This window comes from Rattus rattus, chromosome 1, assembly GCF_011064425.1.
Source record: "Rattus rattus isolate New Zealand chromosome 1, Rrattus_CSIRO_v1, whole genome shotgun sequence".
Taxonomy (NCBI): domain Eukaryota; kingdom Metazoa; phylum Chordata; class Mammalia; order Rodentia; family Muridae; genus Rattus; species Rattus rattus.
Window position 1 is genome coordinate 218,783,030 of NC_046154.1, and position 21,938 is coordinate 218,804,967.

General features: G+C 41.3%; 1 protein-coding gene and 1 non-coding gene across 2 annotated transcripts in view; both read left to right on the plus strand.

The window, feature by feature from the left end:
• Emc2 (ER membrane protein complex subunit 2) overlaps positions 1 to 21,938 on the plus strand; it is an 894,248-nt gene that overhangs the window by 739,151 nt on the left and 133,159 nt on the right. The window lies entirely within an intron of this gene.
• Positions 1,656 to 1,781, plus strand: LOC116890582. Its single transcript, XR_004386744.1, has one exon. It is a non-coding gene; the product is annotated as a small nucleolar RNA SNORA17 (small nucleolar RNA).

The window sequence follows — 21,938 nt, forward strand, 5'->3', positions numbered from 1 at the left end:
TCCCTAGCCTCTAGCCTCTATGTCCTTCCCATTTAGGTTCCAGATACTGGATGGAAGCATGTCATCTCTACTTCAGACTGACTGAAAGAATCTTCAGAATCTATGAGAGTTATAGAACAGTCATTGTTTTGAACTACCAAGTGTTAAGGCAGTTTATTATCTGTCGATAGTAACCAGACAAGCCAAAAAAGCCAGAGTCACAGAAATCTTCTGTAATATTTAGTAGGACTGAGCTGCTAGTCAGTCCTGTCCAGATCAGCAGTGACAATAGCCTGTCCTTGTACCTTAGATGTAGCTCTCCAGGTGATGATTTAAACCACGAAGTGTCCCACAAGGATTCAGACTGAATTCTGCATGTGCCACTTAGGCCTTATTTCTGTTCAGAGTGCACCAACATGCGCTATTTTCTTTCCTTCCATTTTTTTTTTTTTCGGGTAGGATTAAGATTGAACCTACGACCTCATCCATGCTGAGCAAGCACTCCACCACTAAGTTATAGCCCTAGCCTTACACTTGCTTCTGAAAATTAGTCAATGTATCTTTCCCCACTTGACCTACTGCTGCTTCAGTGACAACACCTGGCCTCACTTCTTGATTCTTCTGGTACTACCTGAATTGAATTGACCTTACTATGGCCCCTTAAAGAAAGAAAAAGCTGCTAGTCTTGAAGCTCTCATCTTTAAAACTCTGATCATCACCTTGGAGCCACTAAGTACTAAAGTCTCTGCTGGAGATACATGACAGCTCAAATTGGCTCCTTTGTCCGACTCTGTGGGCCAGTGGCTGCACTGTTTCCTGTGGGAGTCAATATCCCTAGACTTAGGTCAGATGGTCCTCTGGGTGCACAGATACTTCCTACTACTATTCCCCTGCTTCAAATCCCCTTGCTTAAAATAGCAATTGTAGGTTCTGTTCCAAATGATCTCGATTATTAGAGTGATAATGACTGTAATCTTGACATAAATCAAACAAGGAGCTTGAGATTCCCCCCCCTTCATTCAACAGACTTTAACAAAGCACTTATAAATAGAAAAGAATTTATTTGGCTTTGAAAATAAAAGGTACATACTACGCAGTACTTTACATTAGGCAATAAAGAACTATAAAAAGCCAACTTGAAGTGGTTTAAGTATACATAATATTGTTTGTAATCTGGTGTATCACTTGGCAGCCCACTGATCAATACTAAGAGGTGTTTTATATTGTATTTATCTCTATCAGTTTTAATTGCTTTGGACAGGTGTCATTTTTTTAAGTTTGGCTTTTAAAAATAAGACATGTGCACTATGACTCACACACTTTTATCCTTATTGAAAGATGTAAATAACTGTATGACTTATAAATGCCAAATTATTAGCCAGAATAAGGAAGGGCCAATAGACATGATTTCTTCACTTAAACATCTTTGTTATAACTTGAAAGGATATATGCCAGATATATTTAATAAAATGGAGGGTGAGGGAAAGTTTGAGAGCTATTTATGATAAATCTATTTTAAAACTTTTTAGTGAGAAATAGTCCTTAAAGAAAAAGATCCACATTCTCTCTTCTGTTTGAAAATGTTCCATAAGAAAAAGGAGTCTTATTCATCATCTATTCAGTGACAATATTGTGTTCTAATCTTGTTTGTTTTGAGACCAGCTTTTAAAAGGTCCCCTGCCTTTAGAAACTTGGTAGGTGTGACTTCTATATCACATGTTAAGTAGATAGCAGAGAGGAGAGAGGCTATGTCTACCAGTGTTCTGACCTATGAAAATCTGAGTGATTGATATCCTGAGATAATCCTCTGCCAGGAGCCTTGGACAGGGAGCTAGCCTGAGACAACCACCAGTCGGGAACCACATAGGACTACTGGCCAGACCATGCCCAAGAGAACCCGTGCCCAGAGCCATAATGCACAATCATAGAGGCATAGCACTTCTGAGACCATTCCCGAGACAACCCCTGACACTCATTTGAGACTCCAAGCACTTCTAAGAGGATCAAGTAGATGGTAAAGAGAAAAGAAGAAGAAACAGAAGGACATGGGCACAATGAAGAGAGGCAGAACGAGATTTGAAGGTAGTGAGGAACAGGCTGATGGGAGTGGCCAGTGATGCTGCCTGGGACCATAGTGGGGTCCTGACCTGTGATGCTACTGGGGGCCATGTCTGGGGACATGGCCTGAAACAACAGGGTTCTGTTACCACCATGGGCCATGCAGACATCGCTGGTCTGACCTGATGCTTGGGGATAGATAAATGTCTGAGGGCTGTGCAGAACTGACCTTACTCCTCACCTGGGCATCTCAACCTAGGGGTATGAGAGCTGGAGAGCTGACACTGCCCCTAGCCAGCTGTGGTACTTGAGAGAGCTGCTCTTCACCTTGTGGGAGTGGCTGGTAAGTTCCAGCCCTGCTATCTATATAAGAATGGGAGAGCTGGCCCTACCACTCCTTTCCTGTGAGGTGACATGGATGAGGAAGAGATGCCCTCCTCCCCTCTTGCCCTTCACCACCTGTGGCAGGTGGGAGACCTGGTCTTCGAGTAAGGAGAGCAGGAGAGCTGGCTTTGCCCCTTACTACCTACACAACTTGGGAAAATAGACCCTGTACCTTGCCTAGGCAGCACAATAGGAGAGTGTGGGAGATCTGGCCCATATCTTGTCTGATATGTAGTGGCATCACTGAGAGAGAGATACCCTCCCTTTGGCCTTAACCACTAATGTCTGTCAAGAAAGTTGTCCCAGATAGGGTTACTAAAGCAGGAGAGCTGTCCCTGCCTTCCACTCACCTTCTGCAGTTCTTGGGAGAGCAAGCCCTGAATTTCACCTGAGCAGCTCAGTGAAGATATGAACATGGGAGAGCAACTTGTCTGCCATGTGGTGACATGACCTAAAGAGAGGAGGGGAGGAAGGGGAGAGAGAGAGAGAGAGAGAGAGAGAGAGAGAGAGAGAGAGAGAGAGAGAGAGAGAGAGAGAGAGAGAGAGAGAGAGAGAGAGATGCTTTTGCTCCTTGCCACCAATGGCAGACAGGAGAATTGGTCTCAAGGTCATCGGAGCTGGAGAGCTGGCCTTGCATCTCACCTGGGCAGCAGGGTAGAGCTGGCCCTGGTAGCAGATGAACCAGCCCTGAGGGCATGACAGTGAGATAGCTGGTGGGCTGAGCATCTCAGCTCCCTCTCAGGGAGTTTTGAATTGGCCCACCCCAACATTTACCCCATTGATGAACTGCTACAGTGCATGAATGGGTGGTGCTACAGACCCAACAGCAGGTTCTCCATGATGCAACAACAGAATATCCTAGCCTATTTCTAGTGAGGTTCTAGTATCCATAGAGCAGCAGAAGCCAGAGGCCTGTACCAGTCATTGCAATGAACATTTGCAAACAAAGAAGTATGGACAAAAGGATACACTGGGGGACACACTGTGACACAGGACAGCTTCCACAATGAGATCTTTTTTTCTTTATTGGGAGGGAGGTTACAAGGGTGGAGTGGAGGTTAGGTAGGAAGGGAGGGGGAGATGAGTGAGATTAGATGACAATTTGAAGTTCACAAGGAACCAATAAAAAGTTGTTTGTTTGTTTGTTTGTTTTAAAAGCCCTTTCCTCTCCCTGTTATCTAGTAGATCTGCAAATACCTTAGCCTGGAATACTTGCTGCCAAGTACCAACATAGCAAAATGAAAATGGGAAATTGATTATGAGAATATTGGTGTATCTCAACAACTTGAGAAATGCACTGGGTATAGGAATATTGGAACCAGAGTATTGAATGTTTTAGGTCTCCGAGTATTTTCTCCTCTCTCTATACTTCTGTTCATCTTTTTCTCTTTATTGGTTAATGATGCCACTAACTGATAGTAAGTAAAGCAGTATTTTATGGGGATAATAATGAAAGTTTGATAGACCTTATCTCCCACTGACATAATGCTCCTTACCAGAAATATAAGGATAGATAATCAGCCAGAAGAAAAATTAGATGCGATTTGGTTTCATACTTTCCTGCTCAGCAATAGGGTAAACAGAACTCCTAAAGTAAAATACTCTTAGAAACCCTATTCAGAGAGGTGATACATCATACTCTCTCAGACAGAGACAGATTCTCAAAAGAATATTGATGTGTATATGGAAATAAAACAGAATTTCAATGAAAACCTCTGTGCCAAATAAATTATGAGCATATTCCAGGAGCAAGGGAGGGTTTAAATATGAACATAGGGAGATTATGTAAAATAATTTTTAAAAATGGTTCTTAGCTACAAAGATTCATAGCAAAGGTGGCAGCAGTCTGAGGCCGAACAGGCAGTTGCTGGGAGATGTCTTTGCAGAAGTATATGTGCATGAATATGTGCACATGTGTGTATTTGTGTGTGTGTGTGTGTGTGTGTGTGTGTGTGTGTGTGCGCGTGAGCATGTGCTCGAGAGAGACAGGGACAAAGAGAGACAGAGAGAGACAGAAGAGGGTGGGGGAGATAACCTTTGTACAAAGTTTTGGTCTTAAGAATGTCTTTTCTGATAATTTCTGTTAGACAATTGTGGGTGAAAACCATTCTTTACAACCACCTAGCATTTATATTTTTGTTAGTCTTAATACAAAAGACTCCATTTTTATTCTGAAGTTTTTCAAGATTAATAAATGTTAACAAAAAGTGTTCAGACACTTTCTGCCCTTCCCATAATTACTGTTTTTGTTCCCATTTTGAATAAAAGTATACCAAAAAGGCATAAGAAGGCTTCATCAGAGTGAAAGTCTGTGCCTTACTCCTTTCTATTTATTACTTAGCTGTACTCAGATATTGGCAAGTGCTCTCCTCCACTAAGCATTAGTCAGTCTCCTTTGAGTCCTCTAAGCTTCAACATTGGCATCCATCCTCCTCAGGGCTGAAGGGCACAGTTGGAACAAAGATCTCACTGAGTTCTTTTAGGGAAAAGCTTATCTTTAATATCTGTTAGACTGCTCATACTTCATCCTTGGTACCTGACCATGCTATCACCTTCATCCTGACGTTCCTGTTTCCATCTACCATTGACTTTCCCTCTGAACCCTAGTCTTCTCTATGCTACAAATCACCATTTCTCTCTGCTATAGTGAGAAGTGACCCCCGTCATATACTGGGGTCCATTTTCATCTATTGCAATAGTTACTGAATGTAATGTCTTTTTTATAAATTGTTTTTCTTATTTTTTATTATTTAAAACAGTTATATTTATATGTATTGGTTATATTTTTCCTGCCAAGTACCAGCCTCAGCATGGAGGAGATTCTGAGAAAGGAGTGTCTGGGACCAACGAGATCTGCCTGATACAGCTTTTCCAGTCCACTTCTCTCTATGTTTGCTTTGTCTGGAGATTCATATATTCTGCTTGCTTGCTATTCTAAGAGATCTGTCAATGTCCTGCTTCCGTGTGTGTGTGTGTGTGTGTGTGTGTGTGTGTGTGTGTGTCTCAATTCTTCAAGTAGTTCTCTCTTTTTGTCCTAAAATATTCTCTGGATAATTCATCTCCTACAGAACACAAGTCCAGTCTTTTATTTGACATACCAATCTAGTTCTTTATTCCAGGTTTCCTTTTGATTATCTTATGAGTCAGCATCCTCTGACTCCAGCCCTGTGCTCCTTAGGAGACAGTGAGCATACATTTTTTTCCCTTACATTGCAAAAATATTCAGATATCTTTCTGCCTTTTAAAATTTTTTTTATTATTTTGTCTATTTACATTTCAAATATTATTCCCCTTCCCTGTTTCCTCCCTGAAAACCCCTCTCCTGCTGCCTCCACAAGGGTGTTCCCCCATCCACCAACCGACCCACTCCCACCCTACCACCCTAGCATTCCTGTACATTCAGGCATCAAGCCTTCACAGGACCAAGGACCTCCCCTCCCTGTAATGCCAGTCAAGGCCATCCTTTGCTACATATGCAGCTAGAGCCATGGGTCCCTTCATGTGTTCTCTTTGGTTGGTGGTTTAGTCCCAGAGAGCTCAGGGGGGTCTGGTTGGTTGATATTGTTGTTCTTCCTGTGGGGAACTCCTTCAGCTCCTTCAGTCCTTCCCCAAACCGCTCCATTGGCGTCCCTCTGCTCTGTCCAGTGGTTGGCTGCAAGCATCCCCATCTGTATCGGCATGGCTCTGGCTGAGCCTCTCAGGAGACATCTGTATCAGGCTCGTGTCAGCAAGTACTTTTTGGCATCACCAATAGTTTCTGGATTTGGTGGTTGGATATGGGATAGACCCCCAGGTGAAGCAGTCTCTGGATGGCCTTTCCTTCAGTCTCTGCTCTGCCCTTCCTATATTTCCTTTAAACAGGAGCAATTCTGGGTTAGAATTTCAGGAAGGGTGGGTGGCCCTTCTTGCATCAGCAATAGTGTCTGAGCTTGGTAAGGACAATACGCTAGTTGAGTGGGTCCCTGTCCTGAAATTGGCATTCCTATCACAACTAAACTTGCTCTGTCCTAGGTTGACCCTGAACTCAGGAATCTAGGTGCCTTTGTAAGCATAAACAAAGAAGTTATCTGGGTGAGAGCTCTCAAGATCACCACTCCCTAAATCTCTTTACTTTCGTCCTCAGTAAGTGTCTAAGAAGTTGGCTTATAATACAGTCACTTTTGTTCCTTTAGATTCATGAAGCCCTTCTTTTAATTCATATTATATCCTTGTTTTTTTGCATAGTTGAGAAATTACATATGTCCAAATTCATGTACTTAGAATTCTTTCCCATAGTCTTGAGGGCTGTCCCGAAGGTAGGAGGGTTTACCATTTTGTTGAGACATAGCCGCACCTTCAACTTCTGGACTCATGAAGATTCTAATTATCAAGGAGTCATTAACATCAACAGGGAGGGTATTCCTTAGTTCTGGTTCCAAAAAATATGTACATTATCACACAAACAAGCCTTTAACCTCACATGGTGCCCCTGTCCCAAGGGTAGGAACCATGTCATTCTGTGTAGTGAGCCATATTGGATTTGGGCCTGGCTGCTTTGTGACTGCATAGCTCAAGGTGGCTACGTGACTCTGGGCTGCACGGCCACAGAGGTTCAACCTTGAAATGACTGCCATACAGACATGTGATTGTTTAACTAAAGCCTCTCCCAGGAAGACCCTGGGAGCAATGACAGGATGTTTCAGCCTGAGCAAAACACCGGATATCCCTGAGCAGATTCCTGAGAAGGGTTCGACCTTTTCAAAGAACATGTACCCGGAAGACTGTTGCCTTTTTGTTATAGGAGGATATCTTGCAGTGTAGTGATTCACCTTATATCCTTGGGCACTTCCCAAACTCCCCGACCCTAAGCTTCAGTTCCCGCTTCTATTCCTGCCTCAGAGCTTTAAATACTGTACATTTCTCTCAATAAATGAGACCTTGACAATAGAATCTTGCTTGGTCTCCTTCTTCTCTTCACCCTCATTTGGCCCACAGGTAGAAAGCCTCTTCGGGACCCTGAATAACTGGGTCCCGGCTGGCAGGGACAATTCTGTTCCTACTAAGGCCATGCAGAGCTGGGCATCTTTCCCTCCCCTATGTCCTTCCAGATGGCGCCACTTCTACCTACCTAACTTTAAGCTCTTTCTCAAAAAACAAAAAAACAAAAAACAAAAACAAAAACAAAAACAACAAACAAACAAACAAACAAAACAAAAGCAAGAAAAGCTTCCAAACCAAGAAAATAAAATAAAACCATACCACAAAACAAAACAAAATACTTGCTAAGCTATAACCCAACTAAAACACACCAAAACAAACAAGCAAACCTGTGCAGTCCATTATATGTTAATTAACTTCTCAGGATGCTATGGATTGTCCTGGAGTGGTTGATACACTGACTATTTACTAGAGAAAACTGTCCCTCTCCCAGCAGGCATGAGTAACAGTTCAGTTAGCCTTTACTGTAGTGAGTAGGTTCACATTCATTCATTCATTTTCTTAAAATATAGCAAATAAAATATAATAAGGCAAAACGAAAACTATCAGATCAAAATTGGACAAGAGGAAGTAACAGAACTAAAAGAGCCCAAGAGAAGGCACTGTAGGGCTCGAAGTGAGTCTTAACTATGGGAAGACTCCCCGAATGAGACACAAGAACGGGGTTTGATGCAAACTCGAGAGGTTTATTTTCTGGCATGTCGGGGTTGACCTTCAATCAGCCCCTTATGGCTATAACAAGCAGTTTTTATACTTTGGAGAGGTACAGGTTGCAGCAACAAGGTTATAGTTTAAACTTATTTGCTAAGCATATGGACCTCTGAATCTATTGGCTAGCAAGTATATGACATGTATTCGAACTCTTATCTGGGACCAGAGGGTCAGGTGACTGTCAGTACATTCTGCAGTTTTTCAAGAATGTCCTGTCTCTGTTACTCCTGAAAATTGTGGGTGGAGAATGGAACTTGCCCTAGCCTTGACCTGAGGTGGTGAATCTGGTACTTGGCCTAATCTTGACCTGAGGCAGTGGGTGTAAAACTGGTGAAAGACCCTAGGGTCCCCTATGGGGATAACCTACCTCCTTTCTACCAGGCCAAGCCTCTTAATAGCTCTTACACTTTAGTAAGATCTAGGGTCCTTTAGCACAAGAATCGAGACTCATGCACTCACAGTCTCAGAAATCCTATAGAAAAACTAAACTGGAAGCCATGATATATACGCAGAACACAATATAGATCAGTGCAGGTGCTGTGCATGCTGCTTCAGTCTCTGTGAGTTCACATGAGCTTTGCTCATGGTGATTTAGTGCACCTAGTTTTCTTGGTGTCCTCCATCCCCTCCAGCTTTTACACGGTTTCCGTGTCTTCTTCTTAGGGTTCCATGAGCTCTGAGGCTCAGATTTGATAGACATACTATTTAGGTCGTAGTATTCCAAGGTCTTTCACTCCTTGCATAATGTCTGACTGTGAGTCTCTATTTTTGTTCTCATCAGCTGCTGGAAGAAGCATCTCTGGTGACGGCTGAACACAGCTTTGATCTATGAATATTGCAGAATCTCATTAGGAATCATTTTATCACTACATTTTTTCCCCTTTTTTAGAGCAATATCATTTGGTTTTATTCTATGTGCCTGAGCTATCTAGTCTTCAGTTCTTAGTCATCCAAGAGGTGCTGTGTATGGGTTCCATCTCATGAAGTAGACTTTAAGATTTATCAGTTTTTGATTGGTTGCTCCCACAAGTTTTGTTCCACTTTATCCTCAACTATCCTGCAGGTAGCATACTATTGTAGATAAATGTTTTATGGTTGGCTCTTCTGAGAGCATGAAGAATATGTTCCTGTACTAAATACACTGAAACACAGGGGTGAAGGCTCTATGTAGACACCAGCTTGGCATCTCCATCTAAAATGAAATATGTAGGTATGGTCTTCAGCAATGGGACCTTTTTTTAGTCTTGGCAACAACTTCAGTTGTTTGGTGATTCATGTGGGGCTCCTTTGGCTAGCAGGTCAATCAATGTAACCCAATCCCAGTACTGGAAGCTTTGTTTGATAGCATGAGATATCCAGTTGAGATGTCTTGCCCATTATTTGTTGATTCGGAATGCCTTCACATATGTATATGAGTTAGGGAAGTTTCTACTGTATTAGGCTTTCATATAGCCCATCAAACGTCCCTTGATTTCAGATGTCTTTCCCCTTAGTCCCTCCCACAAGTACCTCTTCTTTTTCTTTCCCAATTCGATACTCCCACGAGACTCATCCATACTGTCTATTCTATTTCCCTTTCTTAATGAGCTGTACCTATTCGTTTTAGTCCCCTACTCAATGTTATTAACTCTAAAGGTAATATCCACACATAAGCAAATACATATCTTATTTGTCTTTCTGGGTCTGGGATTCCTCACTCAGGTGATGATGATGATGATGATGGTGGTGGTGGTGGTGGTGGTGGTGGTGGTGGTGGTAGAGATATTTTATAGTTTCAACCATTTACCTGCAAATTTCATGAGTTTTTTAATTGCTAAGCATATTTCATTGTTTAAATATATCACATTTTCTTTATTTATTCTTCCCTTGAGGGACATCTACATTGTTTCCAATTTCTGGTTTCAGCAATGAACACTGATAAAGTGTCTCTGTGATTGGATATATGTGACCATGAGTGATATATCTGGGTGTTAAAATAAATCAATTCCTGATAAATTGCCACACTGATTTCCATACTGAAATCACATTTCCACCAGCAATGGAGGAATGTTTCCATTACTCCACATCTTTACCAGTATGAGCCATCATTTGTTTTGTTGATCCAAGACATTCTAACGGGTTTAACAGTTTTGATTTGCATTTCCCAGGTTGATAAAAATGTTGAAAATATTTTAAGTGTTTCTTGGTCATTTGAGTTTCCTTCATTGAGAATTCTCTGTTCAGATACATACCCTATTTTTAAAATTGGGTTATTTGCTTTCATGATATCTAGCATCTTGAGTTCTTTATATATTTTTATAATAATCCTGTATTTCCTGTGGATTTGGTATAAATCTTTAGCCATTCTTTAGGCTGCCATTTTTTGTAATGACGGTGTCTTTTCCTGTGCAGAAGCTTCTCAATTTCATGAGGTCCTGTTTATTAATTGTTGATATTAGTGGCTAAATTAATGATGTTCTATTCAGAAAGTCTTTTCCTGTCCTAATGAGTTCAAGACTATTTCCAACTTAATCTTTTGTTAAGGTTCAGTGTATCTGGTTTTAAATTAAGGTCTTTGGTCCATTTGGAGTTAAGTTTTGTGTGGGGTAATAATTATTTGCATTCTTCTATATGCAGTAATCCAGCTTGACCCAACATTGGGTGTTGAAGATGTCTTTTTCCAGTGTGTATTTGTGGATTCTTTATCAAAAATCAGCTGTTCATATATGTGTGTACTTATATCTGAGTCTTCAATTCCATTCTATTGATCACTGTGTTTGTTTTTTATTTTGTTGCTGTTTGGCTGTTTTTTTGTTTTGTTTTGTTTTTGTTTGCTTTTTGTCAATTCCATGCTGTTCGTAATTACTATAGCTCTGAATCAAAGGTTGAAATCAAGGATGGTGACACCTCCAGCGGTTCTTTTATTGTTCAGGATTGTTTTAGTTATCCTGGGTTGTTTCCATATGAAGCTGAAAATTATCCTTTCAAGATCTATGAAGAATTGTGTTGGAATTTTGATGGGAATTGCACTGAATCTGTAGTTGCTTTTGATAGATGGCCATTTATTTTACTATATTAATTCTACAGGTCCATAAGCATGGGTTTCTAATTTCTGATATTATCTTAAATGTCTTTCTTTCAAGTATTTCTTTTCAAAAATTTATTTTTATTCACTTTATATCGAATCACAGCCCCCTCCCTTCTCTCCTTCTAGTCCCAACCTTACACATCATCCTCCTATTGCCCTCTCTCTTTCTCATCAGAGAAGGGGAAGTCAGTTTGGGTTCCACCCCACCCTGGAACATCTAGTGCCAGCAGAATTAGGCACAACCTCTTCCACTGAGGCCCAACCAGGCGATCCAAGTAGGAGAAGGGGATCTAATGACAGAAAACAGAGACCAAGACAACCAACCCCTGCTCCATTTTTAGGGGACACACACCAAGACCAAGCTGGACTTTTGCTACAAATGTGTAGGGGGCCTAGGTTCAGTCCCCGCATGCTCACTGGCCGGTGTCTCAGTCTTTGTGAGCCTCCATGAACTGATGTTAGTTGACTCTATAGGTCTTCTTGTGATGTCCTTGACCCCTCTGATGAGCTCAATTCTATCCCGCACTCTTTGACAAGACTCCCTAGGCTCTACTTGATGTTTGGCTATGAGTCTCTGCATGTACCTCTAACCACTGATGGATGAAGCCTCTCAGAAGACAGTTATGCTAGGTTCCTGTCTGCAAGCATAGCAGAGTATCATTAATAGTGTCAGAAATTGGCTCTGTCACATGAAATGGGTCTCAAATTGGGGAAGTCATTGGTTGGTTGTTCCCTCATCTGCTCCATCTTTATCCTTGCACATCTTGTAGGCAAGGCAAATTTGGGGTTGAAAGTGTTGTGGGTAGATTGATATACCTGCCTGGCTGCAGGAAGTGTAATCGGGAGGTGGATAGAGAAAGGGAGCTGGGTAGGAGATGGGGTGAGGAAGGGAACAAGATGGTGATCAGATGTGGGGAAAGGAGGGGCAGGAAAGGGCTGGGAGTAAGAATAAAAATCAATGGGAGCCATCTCTGGAACTACCTAGAGGCATGGGAAGGAGGAAGATGCAGGAGTCTATGGGGGTGACCCTAGTTGAGATTCCTACCAAAGGTGGATATAGAGACTGAAGTAGTCACCTCCTGTTGCCAGGCAAGACTTAAAGTTTTTATTATATAAAATTCTCACTTGTATGGTTAATTACCTCAAGATATCTTATATTATTTGAGGCTATTGTGAAAGGTATTGTTTCCTGATTTCTTCCTCAATCTGTCATTTGCATATCAGAGAGCTAATGGTTTTGTGAGTTAATTGTGTATCCAGCTACTTTGCTGAAAGTGCTTCTATTGTCTTCTAGTGAGGATGGAGATAGCAACAGGTCTGTCTTAGAGAGGGCATGGAACACGCACATGGAAACATGATGCATTAGCTGATAATGATGGTAGGAGCCATTGGTATTCAGTCACTGAGAGTGAGGTAGGTGGTGGAAGATAGCAGAGCTCTGAGGAACCCAGTTCTTGGAAGTTTTTAGTAATTGAGCAATTGAGAAAATTGTAATTCTAGGTGCTGATACCTGGTCTTTGTCAGGGGAGAAGTGTTTTGTTCCTTTCTTATTCTTAGGAGAGTGTATTGGTTGTGTTTTTACTTGTAGGAAAATCTCCTGGTGTCTGGATAGGTGTGATTACTAGCAGTTTCCATTAAAATGTGTTTCTGGATATTGGGACCTGAAACTCAGTAATAAGGATGGGCTGGGAGCAGAGATTGTTCCACCGGGATCTGCTTGGTTAGTCCACCGTGAGCACAGTGTGGGAGGACACAACAGAAGAATTGGTATGGAACTGAAATGAGTCTGAAGGACTGGACTCAGAGGGATAGAGGGAGATGGGTAAATCTGTAATTAGCTTACTTGCTTCTCTGGTCAGTGGTCACTGGGTTTCCAGGGAGTGCTTCCTAGAGTTAGGGGCTGAGACAAAGCAATGGATAAAGGGGAAGGAAGTTCAGATGGGGAGATCTGTGTGATCCACTGGAGATGGGCGCAGGAGGCAAAGGGAGGCTTGTGTTCTGCTACAGAGCTAGGGATGAGACTTAGGGATTTATTTGTAAGAGCAGAGGAAAGATTTAGAATTAACCTCCTGCTTCCCTGCCCAGTGGCCAGTGGTTCTCACGTAGTGCCTGCTGGAGCTTTGACCTGGGATAATACAGTAAGTAGACAGAGGGAGATTAGAACAGTAGGATCTATGTGGTCTACTGGTCTGGAGTAAAGGGAGACTGCAGCAGGTACTCTGAGGATGAGACTAGGGGATTGGGATCAATCTACCTATTCTATGGCTGCCATGGTCTGAGGGTTAGCAGGAAGTACCAGTTGAAGTTGGAGGGTGGGGGAGATTATGAGGGTAACATCTGTGTTGTATGCTAGAAATATAGACAGTGGGGAATGGGGGTTCCAGGAATTTCTTAGTTATCTGCTGCAGATTTAGGGATGAGACTGGGGATTGGGTTTAAAGGAATGGAGGTGAATATTTGGCATTCGCCTATCTGTTTCCCTGACTGGAGTGGCATGTAAGCTTTCAGGGACTGTCTATTAGGGTTAGGGGATAGGATGAAGCAATGAGTGATGGGATAAATATTAGGAGAAGATGTATAGGATCCATTGAAGATGGGAGCAGTGAAGACAGAGGAGGCTGCAGTAGGTGTTCTGCTACAGAGCTGTGATGAGACTAGGGGATTTGATTTGGAGAAGAAGTGAAGGCCTGCAATTAGCCTATCTGCTTCCTGACCAGAGTGATGGGGTGCCTGCTGAAATTGAGGATTGGGATGAAGCAACAAAATTGGTATGGGAGGTTAGGAGGAAAATATCTCTGGGATTCATTAGAGATGAAGTGGGGTAAGACTGTCACGGGTGTTGTGCTACAGAGCAAGGGCTGAGACTGAGACTTTGAGGGATGGACAGGGAGGTGACAATCTAGTTACACTGTCAGCTTCCCTAACCAGTCTACATAATTGCTTTTTAATATGTGTTCTAGATGTTATAACATATCGTCCTAAGTATGGGTTTTAGCAATTTTATAAGGAACCAACACGTTATTCTGCTAAGTGTTATACCATTCAGGGACTGAGCAGGAAACAGAATCACTTGACTATTTAAACAAATTTGACATCACAAAACTTCATCCAGGTCTATACTGACCCAAAGTCTCTGAAGATTTCTTAGAAAAGCTTTATAAGATCATAGCTGGCCTTTCGGATTCTAAATCCCATAGAACAGTTTTTAGGGATGACTAACGTCCTTCTAAAAAATAAATAGGCAAAGAGTCTAAGTCAAAAAGATATGGCACAATGCACGATTACACCAAGAGCCTGGCTGCAGACCAGGAACCTTTCTATTACACAAAACAACCATTTCATTCTATCTTCTTACATAAATCATTATTGTTCTGCCTAATGGGGCTGCTATAAACTCAATAACCTGAAGGATTTGCAAACATTTTAATGAAAAATATACTGGCATTTTAGAGGAAAGTAATTTGGCCCAGAGAGAGACAGTTTGGATACAGGAGAGATTTATCCTAGGTAATCAACCATGAGCTCTGTTACCTGGGTGATATAGCACATTAGCAAAGATGAATTTATGTGATAAGTTGCTGCTAGCAAAATGCAGAACCTGAAACTAAGTGCCAGGGCTCAAGAGATGTATACGTTACACAGGGTGCTAAGTGGAGAAGAGCGAAGATGCTGTGAAGTAAAGGCCACCTTGAGAACAGTAGATTGCTAGGGGAGCTTTTCTGGGCTTGCTGTTGGAAATCTGCTAATATCACTAACTTGTGCAAGTATATCCATGGTTTAATAATGTGAAAAACTTTCCTTCTTGAGTGCTTGGAAACCAGGTGTTCACATACTAATATGTATAATAACGTCCCATATTCTTGATGATTACAGTTACTTTACTTGGAGTCAAGTGAGAGTTTGATTTATGGTGTGTGTGTGTGTGTGTGTGTGTGTGTGTGTGTGTGTGTGTGTGTGTGTGTGTGTGTGTGTGTGTATCTGTGTGTGTGTCTCTGTGTGTGTCTGTGTGTGTGTGTATCGGTGTGTGTGTGTGTGAGCTTTAGGGTTTTTGTTGCTGCTGATTGTGGATACAAGCTAGGCTCAGAATTCTATGAGTTTTGCTTGACCTCTTAAAATCAGGTAAAAGAATTGCAGTTAAGCTACATTTTTATTTATTTGTTTAATTATTTATTTTACTAAAATACAAAGAGACCAATTCTCAGACTGAGGTCATCTGAAGGCCAACACTGGGTGTTTTTTTTTTAATGTAGCAGATAATTAGTTATTAGTATAGGATACTGTGACAAGTCGAATTTTCACTAAATGGAGACAGTCCTGGAAACAGCAGGACAGTGTGAAGGTGATGTACTAAGAAAAGTAACCCAGAGGGAATTCGTGCCAATGGTACTGAGTTCTGGTTCACTTCTTGAAGTCCCAGATACTTCCTTCCAACAAGGACTTTTGTTAGAACCAAAGTCCTCCTTTAACATAGCTGTTAAACACATAATAGCAGTGATTTAAGTACATGTGAGATTTCTTTCAAATAACCTCTTTATTCATAAAATTCTCTTAGTTTCCACTGTGCTCAGGTTTCTTTCTTATTTTTAAAGATAGTAGCTAATTCTTGGGAAGTTTGTATTCTTTCTACCATTTGAGTAAATGGACCCTGCTTCTTGTATGCAAATTATCTGTACCAAACCATGAGTTGAGAATGCCACATCCTCTTGTGTGAACCTTCACATAAAATTCACTTATTCAAATATATGATGAGATCAACAGATTGTACAAAGATTCAGTGGAATCTGTGGAATAGTCACATGACCTATCCCACGGCCTTTTGCTTTCTACATTTATTTATTTGTATTTCCATATGCACATTCACATGCTTCGCTGAGTGCCTACACCTGGGAGTGCCTAGGCATATTGTAGCAGTCAGAGGAGTTGGTTTTTTGGGTTCATATATGTTTACATCAGTGTGGTTTGATTGTTAGAACTACATTCCCACCTCTGTGAGTACAATAGTGTGGCCTAAAGTCACACAAGGGCAAAAATGAAGGTTAGAATTTGAACTTCAAGGCCTGGGATCACACTGCAGTATTTGAATCATGACATTTTTAATCTTCAGTTTCAGATTTGTTTAGGGTTTCAGTCTATCAGTTGCTTTCCTATACACAAAATGTATATTTAGTAAACACCGGATAGGTCAAACGTTTATGACATTATAAGAAGGCCCACCTCTACTCTAAAGCTCATTAATCTACACAGCTGCCCAACAAAACCCTTTTTATGACTTCACTTCCTCTATCTGGTATTTCTTGTCGTCTCCTGGTTTCTTCTTTCAGTTATTTGACAAATCCTTACTTATTAAGAAAATATTCACCACTCTGAGAGCTTATATACATGGAAAGTATGCAATCTAAGCTTACACTAGACTGATGTTTTATAGGATAAACATTTTCTATATTGGAAATAACACAACATAATTTTTAATTTACTATGCCACCATTATTTTTATTTGTTTGTATAACTGGGGAGAAATTCAGTAAATTGGGATTTTTCCCTTTGCAGTATGTAGGATTATGATTTTGTGGTGTTATTGTGAAAGTTCATTGCACTATTCAGATATGGCTTTTCCTGTAAAAATTACAACTGTTTAGCTTGAAAACTCTTCTTTGTTTTGATAATATTCGCACAATTGTTACCAATCACCATACAATTTTGTTTAAAATAAATGTCACAAAACCACTGATCATATTTTCTGATATTTAGAATCTTGATTTCTTTTCTGAATAGATCATTTTATAGGGGGGAAAAAAACCCAGGCTCCTGCTTAAACTAGGAAATCTAGTGAGGAATTCAGTGTCTGTTCATTTGTACAACACACCCTATTGTGAGCCAACAGAGAACCATCCATGAAGCTACAAATCTGCCCGAACTCTCAAATGAGAAAGATTTTTCTCAGAAATGTTAACATCTCTACCAGGAACTCTTAGTGGGTTTCAGAGAAACAGTTTTGGCTTTTCACTTAAGCAGAAAAAGCCAGAGATGTTCTGCCTTGAAGAATGCTATATCCTTGTGACCTGTGAACAAAGACAAGGATAAGCAAGGACCCACAGGAACATTTGCTCGTACAGAAACATATAGAGTGTTAAAATAGTACTTCTGATTATGGCTCACTCATGTTACCACAGAGTTCCATCTTGGTGAGCTGGTTCTTGTTCCCTTACTAGGTTTCTCAGAGTGTATATTCCTCCACCCATTCATCATTAGACCACTTCAAATTTCTCTTTTCTAGAAGTTTCTTTGAAAGGTGGTTAATATATTTTCCTGTTTTTTCGATGATCACTGGAAAATCTTTACTATCCATTCATATGATCATTTCATTTATGAATTTTCTTGTCAGCAAATCTTTCTAGTTATTTTTCTTGTATATTGTTTTATTTTAAAGAGGAGTTGAGATAAAGATTGCTTTTAATCTATCTGTAGATAGGTAGATAGAGACACATACAGGTACCAAATTTAATATCCTAAAAATAATATAAATCTTAAAGAGATTAAATTTGGTATTCTTTAGAAAACAAATCACAAAAATAGCAAATTACGATAAACATAGTCACTTTGAATAGTAGGGTCTATGTGCTGCTTTAACTGTAAAATGTCCTATGAAGGTTTTTATCTTTATTATTTTTTGCATAAAAGCTCAAATTATCTTGTGGTTTGAACGAAAAAGTACAAATAGGCTTATGGATTTCAACTCTTGGATCTTACCAATTTTGGAAAATTAAAGACCTTTAGGAAGTGGAGCCTCATGGGAAGAAATTGGTCACTGGGTGGAGCTTAAATTTTTAGAAAGTGGTCTCCCTTCTATCTGCTCTTTGACTGCTGACAAAATAAGATCAGTTGCTCCATGTTCCTGCCATGTGGTCACCTGGCCTTGTCTTTTTTTTAATTGGTTATTTTGTTTATTTACATTTCAAATGTTATCCCCCTTTCCAATTTCCTCTCCAAAGAGCCCACAAACCACACCCCTGCCTCCATAATAGTGCTCCCCCATCTACCCACCCACTGCTGACCCACAGCCCTAGAATTCCCCTACTCTGGGGCATCAAGCCTTCCCAGGATCAAGAGCCTCCCCACCCTTTGATGCCAGACAAGGCAATCCTCTGCTTCAAGTGTAGCAGGAGCCATGGGTCCCTCCATGTGTATTCTTTGATTGGTGGTTTAGTCCCTGGGGGCTCTGGGGGTTCTGGTTAGTTGATACTGCTGTTCTTCTTATGGGGTTTCAAACCTCTTCAGTCCTTCAGTCCTTCCCCTAACTGCTCCATTGGGGTACCCCTGCTCAGTCTGATAGTTGGTTGCAAGCATCCTCATCTTTTTCAGTAAGACTCTGGCTGAGCCTCTCAGAAGACAGCTACATCAGACTTCTGTCACCAAGCACTTCTTGGTATCAGCAATAGTATCTGGGTTTGGTGTCTGCATGTGGGATAGATCCCCAGTTGGGGCAGTCTCTGGATGGCCTTTTCATCAGACTTTCTCCATTCTTTGTCCCTGTATTTCCTTTAGACAGGAACAATTCTGGGTTAAAAATTTGAGAAGGGTGGGTGGCCCCATCCCTCAGTTGGAGGTCATGTCTAACCTCCAGATATGGTCTCAAAAGGTTCTTCCTCCCCTTGGTTGGGTATTTCAGCTAATGTCATCCCCACTGAGTCCTGGGAGCTTCTTGCTTTCCTGGCATCTGGGACTTTCTAGTGGTTACCCCCAGTTCCCCATTCCCTTTTGCTACACTCCTCTGTTCAATTCCCTGAATTCTCCCCGGTCTTTTCCTACACCTGATCCTGCCCCTCCACCCTTTTCCTCTCGCCTTCCTCTCTTCCTCCCAAGTCCCGCCCACCCTCTAGCTCCAGTGACGATTTTGTTTCACATTCTAAGTAGGACTGAGGCATTGACACGTTGGTCTTCCTTCTTCTGGACCTTCAAATGATCTGTGAGTTGAATCATGGGTATTCTGAGCTTTTTGCCTAATATCCACTTATCAGTGAGTACATACCATGTGTGTTCTTTTGTGACTGGGTTACATCACTCAGGATGATATTTTCTAGTTCTATTCATTTGACTGTTTATTTCATGAAGTCATTGTTTTTAATGGCTGAGTAGTAGTATTCAATCATGTAAATGTACCACAATTTCTGTATCCATTCCTCTGTGGTGGGACATCTGGGTTCTTTCCAGCTTCTAGTTATTAAAAATAAGGCTGCTATGAACATAGTGGAGCCTGTGTCCTTCTTATATGTTGGAGCATCATTTGAGTATACACCCAGGAGTGGTAGAGCTAGACCCTCAAGTAGTACTATGTCTAATTTTCTGAGGAACCTCCAGACTGATTTCCAGAGTGGTTGTACCAGCTGGCAATTCCATCAACAATGCAGGCATATTCCTCTTTCTCCACATCCTCGCCAGCATCTGTTGTCACCTGAGTTTCTGATCTTTGCCAATTTGACTGGTATGTGGTGGAATCTCAGGGTTGTTTTGATTTGCATTCCCCTAATGACTAAGGATGTTGAACATTTCTTTAAGTGCTTCTCAGCCATGTGAGATTCCTCAGTTGAGAATTCCCTATTTTGCTCTGTACTCCATGTTTACTAGGGTTATTTGGTTCTCTGGAGTCTAATTTCTTGAGTTCTTTGTATATTTTGGATATTAGCCCTCTATCAAATGTAGAGTTGGTAAAGATCTTTTCCAAAACTGTGGGTTACCATTTTGTCCTATTGACAGTTTCCTTTGTCTTACAGAAGCTTTTCAATTTTGAGGTCCCATTTGTCCATTGTTGATCTTAAGGCATAAGCCATTGTGTTCTGTTCAGGAAATTTTCCCCAGTACCCATGTGTTCAAGGTTCTTACCCACATTCTCTTCTATTAGATTCAGTGTATCTGGTTTTATGTGGGGGTCCTTGATCGACCTGCACTTGAGCTTTGTACAAGGAGATAAGAATGGGTAATAATGACGGAGTACTGCTCAGATATTAAAAACAATATCTTCATGAAATTCATAGGCAGATGGATGGAACTAGAAAATATCCTGAGTGAGGTAACCTAGTCACAAAGAGCACACATGGTATACACTCACTGATCCATGGATATTAGCCCAAAAGCTCGGAATACCCAAGATACAACCCATAGATCACATGCAACTCAAGAAGGAAGACTGAAGTGTAGATGCTTCAGTTTTTCCTAGCATCGGGAATAAAATACTCACCAGAGGAAATGCAGAGACAAAGTATAGATTAGACACTGAAGGAGAGGCCAGCAAAAGACTGCCCCACCTGGGAATCCATCCCATATACAGACACCAAACCCAGACACTATTGCAGATGCCAGGAAGTGCTTGCTGGCAGGAGCCTGATATAGCTGTCTCCTGAGGCTTTGACAGAGCCTGACAAATACAGATGCTCACACAGGGTCCTCAATAGAGGAATTCGATTAAGGACTGAAGAAGTTGAAGGAGTTTGCAAAACCATAGGATGAACAACAATACCAACTAGACCCTCATAGCTCTTAGGGAGTAAACCACCAACTAAAGAGTACACATGGAGGAACCCATGGCTCCAGCTGCGTATATAACACAAGATGACATTGTTGGGTATCAAGGGAGGAGAAGTCCTTGGTCCTGCCTAGGCTTGATACTCCAATATAGGGGAATGTCACGGTGGGGAGGCAAGAAGGGGTAGGTACTTGGTTGGGGGAGCACCCTCATAGAAGCAGGGAGCAGGGGATGGGATATAAGGTTTATGGATGGGAAACCAGGAAAGGGAATAACATTTGAAATGTGAATAAAAATATATCCAATAAAAGAAAAAAGAATTCTTTGAGTAGCTCTATACCCCATTTTTTAATAGGGTTATTTGACGCTCTGTAGTCTATCTTCTTGAGTTCTTTGTGTATATTGGTATTAACCCTCTATCGAATGTAGGATTGGTAAAGATCTTTTCCCAATCTGTTGGTTGCTGTTCTTTCTGTCTTAATGACAGTACCCTTTCCCTTACAGAAGCTTTGCAATTTTATGAAGTCCCATTTGTTGATTCTTCATCTTAGAGCATAAGTCGTTGGTGTTCTGTTAAGGAAAATTTTCCCAGTGGCCATGTGTTTGAGTCTCTTCCCCACTTTTTCTTCTATTAGTTTCAGTGTATCAAGTTTTATGTGGAGGTCCTTGATCCACTAGGAGTTGAGCTTTGAACAGAGCTATAAGAATAGTCGATTTGCATTCGTCTACATGCTGACCTCCAGTTGAAGCAGCACCATTTTGTTGAAAGTGCTATCTTTTTTCCACTGGATGGTTATAGCTCCTTTGTCAAAGATAAAGTGACCATAGGTGTGGGGGGTTCATTTCTGGGTCTTCAATTCTATTCCATTCATCTACCTGTTTGTCTTGGTACTAATACCATACAGTTTTTATCACTATTGCTCTGTAATACAGCTTGAGTTCTGCTGCAACCTGCGGGGGTGCGGGGGGGTGTTCAGCAGAGACCTGAGGAGGGGGCAAAAGAATGGGGGACAGGAGGCACAAAGAAAGAGAACAAGTCAATTGTCTGATCAAGCTCTCAAACTTTACTTCAGGGCAGCAGCTTAAAAAGACAAGCAAGCAGGAAGGCCACACAGGGCCCAAGACATAAAAGTGAGCCTGAAGCATTCCTGAGAAAAAGTCCTGAGACAGAGCATGCTTGGCTCCCTGCAGAGTTCAGTGATGGTGATTCCCCCAGAAGTTCTTTTACTGTTGAAGGTAGTTTTC